The sequence below is a fragment of the Macaca nemestrina genome, chromosome 20 (assembly GCF_043159975.1).
Source record: "Macaca nemestrina isolate mMacNem1 chromosome 20, mMacNem.hap1, whole genome shotgun sequence".
Classification (NCBI taxonomy): domain Eukaryota; kingdom Metazoa; phylum Chordata; class Mammalia; order Primates; family Cercopithecidae; genus Macaca; species Macaca nemestrina.
The window spans coordinates 11,800,779-11,816,238 of record NC_092144.1 but is presented as its reverse complement, the minus strand read 5'-3'; the positions used below and the strand labels follow the sequence as shown (position 1 = coordinate 11,816,238).

General features: G+C 44.9%; 1 protein-coding gene across 3 annotated transcripts in view; it reads left to right on the top strand.

The window, feature by feature from the left end:
- The first annotated feature begins 8,751 nt into the window (after window positions 1-8,751).
- The window catches only part of LOC105468319 (zinc finger protein 709), a 28,641-nt gene continuing 21,932 nt past the window's right edge, over window positions 8,752-15,460 (top strand). Inside the window, exons 1-2 of one of the 3 annotated variants that reach the window (XM_071086288.1) lie at window positions 9,021-9,134; window positions 10,490-10,651. The gene's annotated coding sequence lies outside the window, so the exon portion shown is untranslated. Of the gene's footprint in view, window positions 9,135-10,489; window positions 10,652-15,460 lie in introns of all 3 variants that reach the window. The other 2 variants (XM_011718725.3, XM_011718774.3) reach the window with 2 other exon arrangements.

Sequence of the window (15,460 nt, the reverse complement as noted above, 5' to 3'; positions counted from 1 at the left end):
GGCCTGTGATAACCACCTCCCTTTATTAAGGATGGATAATTTTAATTTCCTCTGCACACTATTCACCGACATATATATCAAATATATATCTGATAATTTAAGCAAATAGAAATTTTTTCCTCAGAAACAGATCTTTAAGAATATGAGAAGAAAGTAGCAGCATATAGTGTCCAGAAAAGGTGGGAGAGAACTTCTTAGGTATGGAAAGTTTATATAATAGGTAATGTGTAACTATTGACCACTAATTCTGTACCTGGGGTAAAAGTGTTGTTCAAGAAATGGAGAGCCAGGCCTGGTGTGGTGGCTCACACCTGTAATCCCAGCACTTTGGGAGGCTGAGGCAGGCAGATGACTTAAGGCCAGGAGTTCAGGACCAGCCTCGCCAACATAGCGAAACCCCATCTCCACTAAAAATAGAAAAATCAGCTGGGTACGGTGGTGCACACCTGTAATTCCAGCTACTCAGGAGGCTGCGGCAAGAGAATTGCTTGAACCTGGGAGGCAGAGGTTACAGTGAGCTGAGATCATGCCACTGCACTCCAGCCTATGTGACAGAGAAAGACTCCTAAAAAAAAAAAAAAGCAGTGGAGAAATAAGTCACTGCTTGCACAATAAAGAAATAAATGGGCTGGGCATGGTGGCTCATGCCTGTAATCCCAGCACTTTGGGAGGCTGAGGCAGGTGGATCACGAGGTCAGGAGATCGAGACCAGCCTGGCCAGCATGGGGAAACCCCGTCTCTACTAAAAATACAAAAAATTAGCCGGGCATGGTGGTGCGCGCCTGTAATCCCAGCTACTCGGGAGGCTGAGGCAGGAGAATTGCTTGAACCCGGCAGGCAGAGGTTGCAGTGAGCCAGGATCACGCCACTGCACTCTAGCCTGGGTGACAGAGTGGGACTGCATCTCAAAAAAAAAAAAAAAAGCTCTGTGAGGAAATGAAGCAAGTGATCCGTCTTGGAGTGGATTTCATGAAGTATCTTTAAATGACAGAACATCAAATTTCCATTTCCAAAAATATTTTTCTTCATGGTCTGACTGAAATAGTGACTGGTGTTGGAGAAATGCATGGAAGATAGCATAATAAACCAAATTGTTCTTTCTAGTGAGGAAGGCATGAATCACCCAAAACTAATAATCACGGAATTTGCTTACAGGGTATAGAAGAATAAGCAACCATAGAAGAAATCAGTATAGTAATCACAGAACTAAGTTACAAGCTTTAGTTCTGTTTCCCAGGCCAGTTTTTATCTTGTTCTCAAGGAATAGTTACATCTGCAGTGTAAATTGTGGATACCGTTGAGAGAAGTTTTACTTTCTACTTTATGAAAATGATGATGATGACAATAATACCACAATATGAATACTAATGAAAACACTTTATGCCCAGGCACGTTGACTCACGCCTGTAATCCTAGCACTTTGGGAGGCCGAGGTGGGCAGATACCTTGAGGTCAGGAGTTCGAGACCATCCTGGCCTACATGTTGAAACCCTGTCTTTACTAAAAATATAAAAATTAGCTGGGCGTGGTGGTACATGCCTGTAATTCCAGCTACTTGGGAGGCTGAGACAGGAGAATCACCTGAACCTGGGAAGCGGAGGTTGCAGTGGGCTGAGATCACGCCGCTGCACTCCAACCTGCATGATAGAGTGAGACCCTGTCTCAAAAAAAACAAAACAAAACGAAACACTTTAGACAGAATACTGTCAAGCACCTCACTATGCACCACCTGTGGGTTGGCTTTTTACATTTTACCTGTCTACTGATGCCCGAGCATGGCCACAGCCTGAACTGCAGCACCGTCCTGCGGATCCCCCTTTTTTTGGTGAACAAGTAAATGCTGCTTGTATTCCCCTTGGTACTAGGTCTGTGTGGAGCACAGAGAAAGATGAATCCAGCCAGAGACTGCCCCAGAGTAACTCCCAGAGGCGGGATGAGTGAGATACACTGGGATTGAGATGTTTGGTGTAATCTTGTGTCTATTTTTGCTTTTGTTGCCTGTGTGTTTGAGTTCTTACCCACAAAATCCTTGCACAGACGAGGTCATGTAGAATTTTCCTCTATGTTTTCTTTTAGTAATTTCAAAGTCTTACATGTAAGTCCGTAATCCATTTTGAGTGAATTGTTGTATATGGTGAAAGATGGGGGTCCAGTTTCAATTTTCTGCATGTTGATAATCCAGTTTTCCCATCACCATTCATTGAAGAGACTGTCCTTTCTCCAATCTGTGTTTTTGGCACCTTCGTCAAAAATTGTTGTTAAGTGTGTGGATTTATTTCTGGTTTCTCTATTCTGTTCCATTGGTCTATGTGTCTGTGTTTATGTTAGTACGGTGCTTTTTTGGTTGCTTTTTTTGTAGTCTATTATGAAGTCAGACTCAAGATTGCTTTGGCTATTTTTGTGGTTCTATATGAATTTTAGGATAATTTTTTCGATTTCTGTGAAGTATGGCTTTCATATTTTGATAGGGATCACACTTGAATCTGTGAATTGCTTTGGGTGGTATGGACATTCGAAGAATATTCTAAGGTGGGCATGGTGGCTCACATCGGTATTCCCAGCCCTTTAGCAGGCTGAGACAGAAGGATCACTTGAGCCCAGTAGTTTGAGACCAGCCTAGGAAACATAGTGAGACCTCGTCTCTACAATAAATTTTTAGAAAATTAGCTGGGCGTGGTGGTGTGTGCCTGTAGTCCCATTTGAGGCAGCGAGGTCACTTGAGCCTGGAAGATCAAGGCTGCAGTGAGCTGTGATCACAGCACTGCATTCCAACCTGGGTGACAAAGTGAGATCGTGTCTCAAAAAGAAAAAAAAAAAAAAATTCTTTCAGTCCATAAACACAGAATATCTTCGCATTTATTTGTGTACTCTTCATTTATTTCACCAGGATTTTATAGTTTTCATCGTAGAGCTCTTTCACTTCTTTGGTTATATTTATTGCTAAATATTTTGTTTTTGTAGCTATCATATATGGGATTGGTTTCTTGATTCCTTTTTCTAATAGTTTGCTGTTGGCATATAGAAACACTCCGCCTTCCAAGTAGCTGGGACTACAGGCATCCGCCACCACACCCGGCTAATTTTTTTTATTTTTTTTTATTTTTAGTAGAGATGGGGTTTTTCACCATATTGGCCAGGCTGGGACCACTACTGATTTTTATGTGTTGATTTTCATATCCTGCAACTTTGCTGAATTTGTTTTAGTTCTAACAATTTTTTGGTGGTGTGTTTAGGGTTTTCTACATGTACAATCTTGTCTGCAAAAATATAATTTTACTTCTTTCCAATTTGGATGGCTTTTCTCCTTCCTTCCCTCCCTTCCTCTTTTGTTCTTTTTTGTCTAATAATTCTGATTAGGGCTTCCAGTACAAAACTGAATAGAAGTGGTAGGAATGCTTATCTTATTCCAGATATTAGAGAGAAAGCTTTCCATTTTTTCCTGTTCAGTATGATGTTTGCTGTGGGTTTGTCATATAAAGCTTTTACTGTGTCGAGGTATGTTCCTTCTATACATAATTCGTTGTGAGTTTTTTTTTTTCCCCTCGAGACAGAGTCTCACTGTGTCACCAGGCTGCAGTGCAGTGGCGCAATCTTGGCTCACAGCAATCTCCACCTCCTGGGTTCAAGTGATCCTCCTGCCTCAGCCTCCCGAGTAGTTGGGACTACAGGTGTGCGCCACCACGCCCAGCTAATTTTTTGTATTTTTAGTAGAGATGGGGTTTCACCATGTTGGCCAGGATGGTCTTGATCTTTTGACCTCGTAATCCACCTGCCTTGGCTTCCCACAATGCTGAGATTACAGGTGTGAGCCACCGCGCCCAGTGTGTTGTGAGGTTTTTTTTTTTTTTTTTTTTGAGACAGTCTCGCTCTGTCACCCAGGCTGGAGTGCAGTGGCATGATTTCGGCTCACTGCATGCTCTGCCTCCCTGGTTCATGACATTCTCCTGCCTCAGCCTCCCGAGTAGCTGCGACTACAGGTGCCTGCCACCACACCCGGCTAAATTTTTTTTTTTTTTGTATTTTTAGTAGAGATGGGGTTTTACCGTGTTAGCCAGGATGGTGTCGATCTCCTGACCTCGTGATCCACCCGCCTCGGCCTCCCAAAGTGCTGGGATTACAGGCATGAGCCACCACGCCCGGCCTGTTGTGAGTTTTTATCATGAATTATATGGAATGTTATCGAATCATTTTCTGCATATATTGAAATGATATTTTTTTCTTGTTGATTATGTTACTGTGATGTGTCACGTTTATTGGTTTCCATATGTTGAAGTATCCCTACACCCATGGGATGCATCCCACTTGGTCAGGGTGAATGGTCTTTTCAGTGTGCTGTTGAATTCAGTTTGCATGTATTTTGTCGATAATTTTTGCATCTATATTAATCAGGGATATTGGCCTGTACTTTTTAGTTGTGTGTGTTTGGTAGAATTCAGCAGTGAAGCCATCAGGTTCTGGGCTTTTCTTTGATGGGACACTTATTACTGATTTAACCTCATTACTTCTTATTAGTCTGTTCAGATTTTCCATTTCTTCATGACTCAATTTTGATAGGTTGTATGTGCCCAGGAACTTACCCCTTTCTTCTAGGTTTTCCAATTCGTTGGCCTGTAGTTGTTCATAATAGTCTGTTTTAGAATTCTTTGTATTTCTTTAGTATTAAGTTGCAATGACCCCGTTTGTTGTTGTTGTTGTTTTTTTGAGACAGAGTCTCACTCTCTTGCCCAGGCTGGAGTGCAGTGGTGCAATCTCTGCTCACTGCAACCTCCCCCTCCCGGGTTCAAGTGATTCTCCTGTCTCAGCTTCCTGAGTAGCTGGGATTACAGGCATGCGCCACCGTGGCCAGCTAATTTTCTGTATTTCTAGTAGAGACGGGGTTTTACCATGTTGGCCAGGCTTGTCTCAAACTCCTGACCTCAAGTGATCCACCCTCCTTGACCTTCTAAAGTGTTGGGATTATAGGCGTGAGCCACCACACCCAGCCAACTCCTTTTTTCACCTCTGATTTTATTTATTTGAATCTGCTATTTTTATCTAGTGAGTCAGAGTTTTGTTGATTTTATCTTTTTTAAAAAAAACTCTTCATTTTGTTGATCTTTCTTTTTTTTCTTTTTCTTTTTTTTTTTTTTGAGACAGAGTCTCGCCCTGTCACCCAGGCTGGAGTGCAGTGGCGTGATCTCGGCTCACTGTAACCTCCGCCTCCTGGGTTCAAGTGATTCTCCAGCCTCAGCCTCATGAGTAGCTGGGACTACAGGCACGTGCCACCATGCCTAGCTATTTTTTTTTAAATGTATTTTTAGTAGAGATGGGGGTTTCACCGTGTTAGCCAGGATGGTCTTGATATCCTGACCTCGTGATCTGCCTGCCTTGGCCTCCCAAAGTGCTGGGATTACAGGCGTGAGCCACCGTGCCTGGTCTCATATTGTTTTTTAGTCTCTCTTTCATTTATTACAGCAAACACCACTGCCTCACCAGTGTGGTTGCCCAAATGATTTATGTTAATAAGCTATAGCAACTCAGCCGGGCGCGGTGGCTCAAGCCTGTAATCCCAGCACTTTGGGAGGCCGAGGCGGGCGGATCACAAGGTCAGGAGATCGAGACCACAGTGAAACCCCGTCTCTACTAAAAATACAAAAAATTAGCCGGGCGCGGTGGCGGACGCCTGTAGTCCCAGCTACTCAGGAGGCTGAGGCAGGAGAATGGCGGGAACCCGGGAGGCGGAGCTTGCAGTGAGCCGAGATCGCGCCACTGCACTCCAGCCTGGGCAACAGCGTGAGACTCCGTCTCAAAAAAAAAAAAAAAAAAAAAAAAAAAAAAATAAGCTATAGCAACTCAAAGATATCTTGTGCTAATCATGAGAATCACTCTGTATCCTGCCAACTACACCAAGTGTTCTAATTTAGGATCTTTAAAATTAGGATCTTTCAATGATTACGAGAGACATAAGATGGAAATAAGGATTTTATTACTTACAGGTCCTGGAGGATACACAGCACACATGGAGACCACACACACAGAAGTCAGGGACCACATGGAGAGAGAGGGAGAAATGGCTGAATCCATGGGTCAGTACCTTTATTAGAGTCCAGGGTGTTATTGAAAGTTCCCCCCTAGGGGTATGGCTGGGCGAGGTGGCTCACGCCTGTAATCCCAGTACTTTGGGAGGCGGAGGTGGGCGGATCATGAGGTCGGGAGATCAAGACCATCCTGGCTAACATGGTGAAACCCCATCTCCATTAAAAATACAAAAAATTAACCGGGTGTGGTGGCAGGCACCTGTAGTCCCAGCTACTTGGGAGGCTGAGGCAGGAGAATCGCTTGAACCTGGGAGGCAGAGGTTGCAGTGAGCTGATATTGCGCCACTGCTCTCCAGCCTGGGAGACAGAGCAGGACACCCACTCAAAAAAAAAAAAAAAAAGTTTCCCCTAGGGAATTTTAATTGGTGGGTTTAAAGCAAGCAGGCACAAGTTCAAGGAGGTCACAAAGTGACTGAGAGGTGGTCACTGACACACCTACACAGTTCATACGAAGCGTGGGGGTTCAGTGGGGTCAGTGAGAATGTTTCATCTAGCTGTCCTATAGTGAGGTGGTCACTGGGAATCAGTTGTCTAAGGCAGATGTATGGATTCACTACATTGAGGAACTGGGAGGAGGTGGAGAACTGGAAACTGTGTTAACAGTGAATAAACCCCTTCTGGTATGAGAAAGTTACACTTGTATTTAAAATGGATGTTAAGGCAACATAAAATTAAATTAACAATTCACTTTGGGCACTGTGGCTCATGCCTGTAATCCCAGCACTTTGGGAGGCCGAGGCGGGCAGATCACCTGAGGTTGGGAGTTCAAGACCAGCCTGACTAACATGGAGAAACCCTGTCTCTACTAAAAATACAAAATTAGCCAGGGTGGTGCTGCATGCCTGTAATTCCAGCTACTTGGGAGGCTGAGGCAGGAGAATCACTTGAACCCAGAAGGTAGAGGTTGTGGTGAGCCGAGATCACGCCATTGCAGTCCAGCCTGGGCAAAAAGAGCGAAACTCTGTCTCAAAATAAAATAAAATAAAAATAATTAGCTACAAGTTTTGAGAGTCAGTGAAGTCCAACTGTGGTTCACAGGGTTAATCACTTTCTTAACCTATGAAAAGTTACATCAGCCAGGCACAGTGGCTCACGCCTGTAATCCCAGCACTTTGGGAGGCTGAGTCAGAAGAATTGCTTTAATTCAGGAGTTTGAGACCAGCCTGGGCAATATAGTGAGACCTCATTTCTACAAAAAATTTAAATATTAGCCAAGCATGTTGGTGCACACCTGTCGTCCCAGCTACTCAGGAGGCTGGGGTGGAAGGATCGCTTGAGCCCAGGAGGTGGAGGTTGCAGTGAGTCAAGATTAAGCATGGGTGACAGACCAAGACCCTTTCTCAAAAACAAAAAAGGTAAATCATGTAAATAAAAGCAAATTGAACATGTAATCTTCATGTCTATCATTGCATATAGTCCTCCAGAAAACTGGTTTGAGTCATTTTCCAGAAAGGGAGTCAGTGGAACTCCTTGTAGTGACTCCAACCTGAGGCCAGTCTGGAGCCTGCAAAGGGAGGGAAATGGAACTCCCCATGTGGCTTTCTGGGCAGCCTGCTGTCTCTGTAGGTGGCCTCCGGTTGCTCAGAACAGCTTTAGGGGTGCAGATTCTGAGAAGCAGAGCCTTGGAAAGCAAAAGATTCATGTGAAGACATGCTTGGGCTGTTCTGTCCTTTATCAGGCTGTGATTATTTTCTGGGCAACGTGTTTTGGCATACATAGGGTCACTGTGGTCCAACTGTAATTTGTATATATGAAGTAAATCTGGGATGGTCGGGCTCAGATAAAGACTCATTTTGGTTGTCTCCTGGAGAAAGGATGTATGTAGTTGATAGTTTATGTAGGTTAGAACCTTAAACTGACTCCAGGTAAGAGTCTCCTGCAGGTGTAAATGAAGGTCTTGAAGGAGGCAGCTTTTCCACACTGTGTGGAGGGTACATGAGGGCATGTTGAGCTCCCAGAGTTAAATCCTTAGGTTTCCCTACCTCATCAGGAGGGTCTGATTGACTCTGGACATTCATTTTAGTAGTCAGAGTCTTACTTCCAAGATTATGTCAAACCTGAATGCAGGTTTTCCATGTGAACTGTGGGTGAAAAAGGCTGCTTGCCTGAGCTAGTTCAAATGTTTGCTTTCCTTTTGATTGCCTTATGGAATAATGCTGCCATACAACTATGCATTTAATAATTTTTCCATGCCTTTATTTTATTCCCATGTTGGCATGTTTTGTTGTTGTTGTTGTTTGGTTGGGTTTTTTTGTTTGTTTTTTCTGGGCTGAAAATGAGTAGACTGAGAGAGAAGGTGAGAGAATGGCTTGGCCATGGCACCAACTGCCCCATCCCAAATTCCTGATCCCTCGAGGACATCAGGGCCTCCCCGCTGTTCCAGTGTGGCCTGGTTTGGACTCGGCTTCCCTCTTGCTCTGAGGGAAGGAGATGTCCCCATTGGACACTGAGTCTGTAATTCCTTGTGCACATCTGTGACCTGGAAGAGGCAGAAAGGGCCCACCGAGTACAGGACAAAGGCCAGTAGTAGTTCTGGAAACCTTGTGGACAATAGTGTTGATACCTCCAGCAGACCCTGGTTTGGTTGCCAGGAGGAAGCTGGGCCTGCTATTGGCTGCCGCTACAGCTTATCAATCCGGCTCCCTTCTGCCACCTATTAGATGACTTCTATGACGCAGGGGGTGGAGCCCGAATCTATCCAATCAGCGGCGCTGGGGCGTGCTCTGAGCAGTCCAATCAGGTGTGCCGTCAGGATGCCTGGGCAACGGTCAACAAGTCGGCGGGGCAGGTCATTTCTGCCGGGGACGCCACAGGTGGTGCCGCTGCAGCTTCTGTCGTGCTGTGACTAGCTCTGACCAAAGGAGGCGTAGCGTAGTAAGGAAGCCAGGTCACCTGAAAGCCAGGATACGGTGCGTGTGCGGGGCCTGGAGTTCCTAGACTTGGAGGAGGGGCTGGTTGGAATCGGCCCGATCGAGCTGTGGAAGGACCCGGGCCTCCCCGCAGCGACTTCGGGGTCTGGGACTTGAGTTCCCCTGCTCAAGACCCTTCGGCTGCAAGGTGGGTCTGGGCCGGCAGCAGGGACCCCGGGCGTCCTGTCCCGTCCGTGCGTGGCGCCTGCGGCCCCAGCCCCGCACCCGCAGCCCCGCATGTCTCCAGATTGTGCCGGGGTCACCGGAGAGTCATGGGGGGAATCCCGCTTCGGGTGTGCGGTTCGTGTGGGAGGAGCTGTGGCCTGTGGGATCCTCAGTCCATCATCTTTCCCTGGGGTACTGGTTTCCCTCCAGGTCTTCTAAAAGTGTGGGAAGCAGGGTCCCAAAGACACGACCCCGGCCCTCATACAGGGGCTGGGAATAAATTCCTCCCTGCATTTCCAAAGACCAGATTTCCCTCTCCAATTCACAACTTTATCAGGTTTTTGTCCGTCAATCTACATTTCCAACAAATACAGTATTAGAATTGCTTATTCGTTTTTCCCTATAAAACAAAGGATATCGTTGGCTTTTTGTTTGTTTGTTTGAGACGGACTCTCGCTCTGTCGCCAGGCTGGAGTGCAGTGGTGTGATCTCAGCTCACTGCAACCTCTGCCTCCTGGGTTCAAGCGATTCTCCTGCCTCAGCTTCCCAAGTAGCTGGGATTACAGGCGCGCACCACCACGCCCAGCTAATTTTTTTTATTTTTAGTAGCGACGAGGTTTCACCATGTTAGCCAGGATGGTGTCGATCTCTTAACCTCGTGATCTGCCCACCTCAGCCTCACAAAGTGCTGGAATTATAGGCGTGAGCCACCACATCCAGCAAACTTTATCAGCGTTTTGTCCTTCATTCTACATTTTCAACAAACACGGTATTAGAATTGTTTATTCATTTTTTCCTACAAAGCAATGGATGGCTCTTTTTGAGAGATTTGTTTTCTCTTTGTGGACTTTTCCTCTGAGAGGAAAGCAGAGAGGAAGCACCTGGCGCTCTACCGTAAAAAACCTTTGTGCCTCTCCTTTCATCTTCCCTAGGCACAGACAGCTTATCAGAATGTCTTTGGGTTGAGGTTCCTTTTTGGAAACTTGACGGGGTGATGTGTCCTCAGCCCACCCTCTGTCCTTCCCTGGTCCTGGATTTCAGAACTGCCTGAGGCTGACCCAGGATGCCCACAGCTGCCAAGTCTCTTGGAGGATCTAGTGAATTATGGGCTCCTGGGTTATCTTCTCAGAGATGGGGTTTGGAGCCTCTCAGGGGAGCAGCTGGATACCCTGGGCTAGAAAGAGTCTCCTGGTATCCCCCTCAAATAAATAACGAACCCCTGGGGCACTCAGCTTTTCTTCCCCAACCCCAGTTTCCATTCCTTTGGGGATACTTGGGGTCACCTAATCATTTGCTGGTGTTGAGGGGTATTGATTCTTGCCTTCTGGATTCTCTCAGACTACAGAAGGGAGAAAAACTATACTGAAAGTCAAGAAAAAACCCACCCAAGCATGGCAGTGCAAGAAAACTGAAAAACGGTGTACAAAGGTTCCCTTTTCTCCACATCCTCTCCAGCATTTGTTACTGCCTGACTTTTGGATAAAAGTCATTTTAACAGGGGTGAGATGATTTCTCATTGTATAATAGTTTTGATTTGCATTTCTCTGATGATCAATGATGTTGGCCTTTTCGTATAACTGTTTGCCATTTGCATGCCTTCTTTTGAGAAATGTCTTTTCAGATCTTTTGCCCATTTTTAATCCGATTATTGGATTTTTTTCTATAGATTTTTTTGGAGCTCCTTATATATTCTGGGGTTTTTTAAAAAGTTGTTTTTGTTTTTGTGTTTTTGAGATGGAGTTTCCCTCTTGTTGCCCAGGCTGGAGTGGAATGGTGCAATCTCAGCTCACCACAACCTCTGCCTCATGGGTTCAAGCGATTCTCCTGCTTCAGCCTCCGGAGTAGCTGGAATTGCAGGCATGTGCCACCACGCCCAGCTAATTTTGTATTTTTAGTAGAGACAGGGTTTCTCCATGTTGGTCAGGCTGGTCTCAAACTCCTGACCACGTGATCCTCCCGCCTCGGCCTCCCAAAGTGCTGGGATTACAGGCATGAGCCACTGCGCCTGGCCTATATTCTGGTTACTAATTCCTTGTCAGATGGGTAGTCTGCAAATATTTTCTCCCATTCTGTAGCTTGTCTTTTCACTTTGTTGTACAGAAGCTCTTTACTTAATGTGACCCCTTTATCTATTTTTGCTTTGGTTGCCTGTGCTTGTAGGATATTACTCAAGAAATATTTGCCCACTCCAATGTTCTGGAGAATTTCCCTATATTTTCTTTTAGTAGTTTCATAGTTTAAGGTCTTAGATTTGAGTCTGTAACTGATCTTGATTTGCTTTTTGTGTATGGTGAGAGAGAGGGGTCTGTTTCATTATTTTGCATATGGATATCCAGTTTTCCCAGTCTCTTTACTGAAGAGACTGTCGTTTTCCCAGTGTATGTTCTTGGCACCTTTGTCAAAAATGACTTCACCATAGATGTATGGATTTATTTCTGGCTTCTCTGTTCTGCTCCACTGATCTTTGCGTCTGTTTTTATTCCAGTACCATGCCATTATGGTTACTGTAGCTCTAAAGTTAGATAATATGATTTATAGTCATATTTAAATAATTTAAAGTCAGGTAATATGATTCCTTCAGTTTTGTACTTTTTGCTTAGGATAGCTTGGCTCTTCTGGGTCTTCTTTGGTTCCACATACATCTTAGGATGGTTTTTTCTATTTCTGTGAAGAGCGTCATTGGTATTTTGATTGGGATTGTATTAAATCTCTAGATTGCTTTAGTTAGTGTGGACATTTTAACAATAGTGATTCTTCCAGTGCATGAACATGAGTATCTTTTCATTTTTTGTGTCCTCTTCAATTTCTTGCATCAATGTCTTATAGCTTTCATTGTAGGTATCTTTCACTTCTTTGGGTAAGTTAATTCCTAGGTATTTAATTTTATTTGTAGCTATTATAAATGGGATTACTTTAATGACTTCTTTTTAAAATTGTTTGCTGTTGGCATATAGAAATGCTACTGATTTTTGTATGTTGATTTTGTATCCTGGAACTTTACTGAGTTGAGTTATCAGTTCTTTTTTTTTTTTTTTTTTTTTTTTTTTTTTTTTTTTTTTTGAGACAGAGTCTGGCTCTGCCGCCCAGGCTGGAGTGCAGTGGCCGGATCTCAGCTCACTGCAAGCTCCGCCTCCCGGGTTCACGCCATTCTACTGCCTCAGCCTCCCGAGTAGTTGGGACTACAGGCGCCCGCCACCGCGCCCGGCTAGTTTTTTGTATTTTTTAGCAGAGACGGGGTTTCACCGTGTTAGCCAGGATGGTCTCGATCTCCTGACCTCGTGATCCGCCCGTCTCGGCCTCCCAAAGTGCTGGGATTACAGGCTTGAGCCACCGCGCCCGGCCGAGTTATCAGTTCTAATAGTTTTTTGGTGGAGTCTTTTTTATTTTTATTTTTTGAGACAGAGTCTGGAGTGCAGTGGTACGATCTCGGCTCCTACTCCAGTAGGCTGGAGTGCAGTGGTACAATCTCGGCTCACTGCAACCCCGCCTCCTGGGTTCAAGCAATTCTTCTGCCTCAGCCTCCTGAGTAGCTGGGAGTACAGGTGCACGTCACCATGCCCAGCTAAGTTTTGTATTTTTAGTAGAGATGATATTGGCCAGGCTGGTCTCAAACTCCTGACCTTGTGATCCGCCTGCCTTGGCCTACCAAAGTGCTGGTTGGTGGAGTCTTGAGTTTTTTCCAGATATAGGATTATATCATTTGCAAACAAGGATAATTTGCTTTCTTCCTTTCCCATTTGGATGCCCTTTATTTCTTTCTTTCGTCTGATTGCTTCAGCTAGTACTATGTTGAATAACAGTGGCAAAGTGGGCATCCTTGTTGTGTTCTTGATCTTAGAGGAAAGGCTTTCAGTTTTTGCCTATCCAGTATGATACTAGCTATGGGTCTGTCATATATGGTGTTTTCTTTTTTTTGAGACAGAGTCTTGCTCTGTTTCCCAGGCTGGAGTGCAGTGGCGTGATCTCAGCTACTGCAAGCTCCACCTCCTGGGTTCACACCATTCTCCTGCCTCAACCTCCCGAGTAGCTGGGACTACAGGCGCCCGTCACCACACCCCGCTAATTTTTTGTATTTTTAGTAGAGACAGCATTTCACCATGTTAGCCAGGATAGTCTCGAACTCCTGACCTCAAATGATCCACCCACCTCCGCCTCCCAAAGTGCTGGAATGACAGACATGAACCACCACACCTGGCCCACATACGGGTTTTATTATGTTGAGGCATGTTCCTTCTATACTCAGTTTTTTGAGGGTTTTTATCATGAAGAGATGTTGAATTTTATCAAATGCTTTTTGAGCATCCATTGAAATGATAGTATGGTCTTTGTCCTTCATTCTGTTGATACGATGTCTCACATTAATTGATTTGCATATGTTGAACCAACCCTGCACCCTGGGATAAATCCCACTTGGTCACGATACATTGTATTTTTAATGTGTTGTTGAATTCAGTTTGCTAGCATTTTGTTGAGGATTTTTGCATCAACATTCATCAGTGATATTGGCCTATAGTTTTCTTTTTTTGGTGTGTCTTTGTCTGGTTTTGGCATCAGGGTAATAGCGGCCTTGTAGATTGAGTTTGGAAGTATTCTCTACTTCTATATCTGGGTGCTCCAGTGTTGGGTGCAAATATATTTACAACTTTTATATGCTCTTGCTGAATTGACCTGTTTATCATTATGTAGTGACCTTCTTTGAGAAACCAGGCAGTGTTTTTTTTTATTTTCAAAAAAGCAAAACAAAAAGAACTGTGGCCCTTGTTTACAAACACAGACACTTAAAATGACCTCATCCTATCCATTTTAACTTTTGCTGTTGATGGTCTTGAGGCTTCCACACATCCCTTTCCCACCTCTACTTATCGAGGCACTTTAGAAAAGGAATCACTATAACACCTGAGCACTTGACTTTGATGCGGAGTTTGAACCCTACAACCCTAGCCTGGGCACTGGGCTCTTCTCAAACCAACCACATGTATACTTTACATTGGAAGGAAATTGATTTTGGATCAGTATATATATGGAAGAAAATTTTGCAAATCTTATCTGTGTGTGTGTGTGTCTGCGTGTGTGTGTGTATATATTCCATTGTATGGATAGGCCACATTTAGTTGATTCATTCATTCCTTGATGGACAATTGGGTTGGTTCCACCTTGGCTGAGGCGGGCAGATCACGTATGGTCAGTAGTTCAAGACCAGCCTGGCCAACATGGTGAAACCTGATCTCTACTAAAAATACAAAAATTAGCCAGAGCAGTGACGGGAGCCTGTAGTCTCAGCTACTCAGGAGGCTGAGGCAGGAGAATCGCTTGAACCCAGGAGGCGGAGGTTGCAGTGAGCCAAGATTTTGCCACTGCACCCTAGCTTGGGCGACAGGGTGAGAGTCTGTCTCAAAAAAGAAGTGAAAATCAACTGGGAAGAGATCTAGGAATTTAACGAAGGTATAGTGTAGACTGTAGGCCTACTGGTTTTCGGGAGACAGCTGGAGAATAAGATTTTTTGGGCCAGGCATGGTGGCTCATGCTTGCAAACCCAGCACTTTGGGAGGCTGAGGCAGGTGGGTCACCTGAGGTCAGGAGTTCAAGTCCAGCCTGGCCAACATGGTGAAACCCCATCTTTATTAAGAATACAAAAAAATTAGCCGGGCATGGTGGCAGGTGCCGGTAATCCCAGCTACTTGGGAAGCTGAGCCAGGAGAATCACTTGTACTTGGGAGGCGGAGGTTGCAGTGAGCTGAGACCGTGCCATTGCACTCCAGCCTGGGTAACAAGAGTGAAACTCCGTCTCAAAAAAAAAAAAAAAAAAAGATTTTCTTGGGGGAGGGAGAGGGGATCTGCAAAATGCCAAACACTGATTTAAGAAATTATTTCTTTAAACTGGGCATGCTAGTGCACACCTGTAGACCCACTTACTTGGGAGACTGAAGCAGTCCGGCCTGGGTAACATAACAGGACTACATCTTTTTTTTTTTTTTGAGACCGAGTCTCGCTCTGTTGCCCAGGCTGGAGTGCAGTGGCACGATCTCGGCTCACTACAAACTCCGCCTCCCGGGTTCATGCCATTCTCTTGCCTCAGCCTCCCGAGTAGCTGGGACTACAGGCGCCCGCCACCACACCCGGCTAATTTTTTGTATTTTCGGTAGAGACGGAGTTTCACCATGTTAGCCAGGATGGTCTCGATCTCCTGACCTTGTGATCTGCCCGCCTTGGCCTCCCAAAGTGCTAGGATTACAGGTGTGAGCCACTATGCACAGCCCAGGACTACATCTTAAAAACAAAAACAAAAAACAGAAAAATGAACAGAGCCTG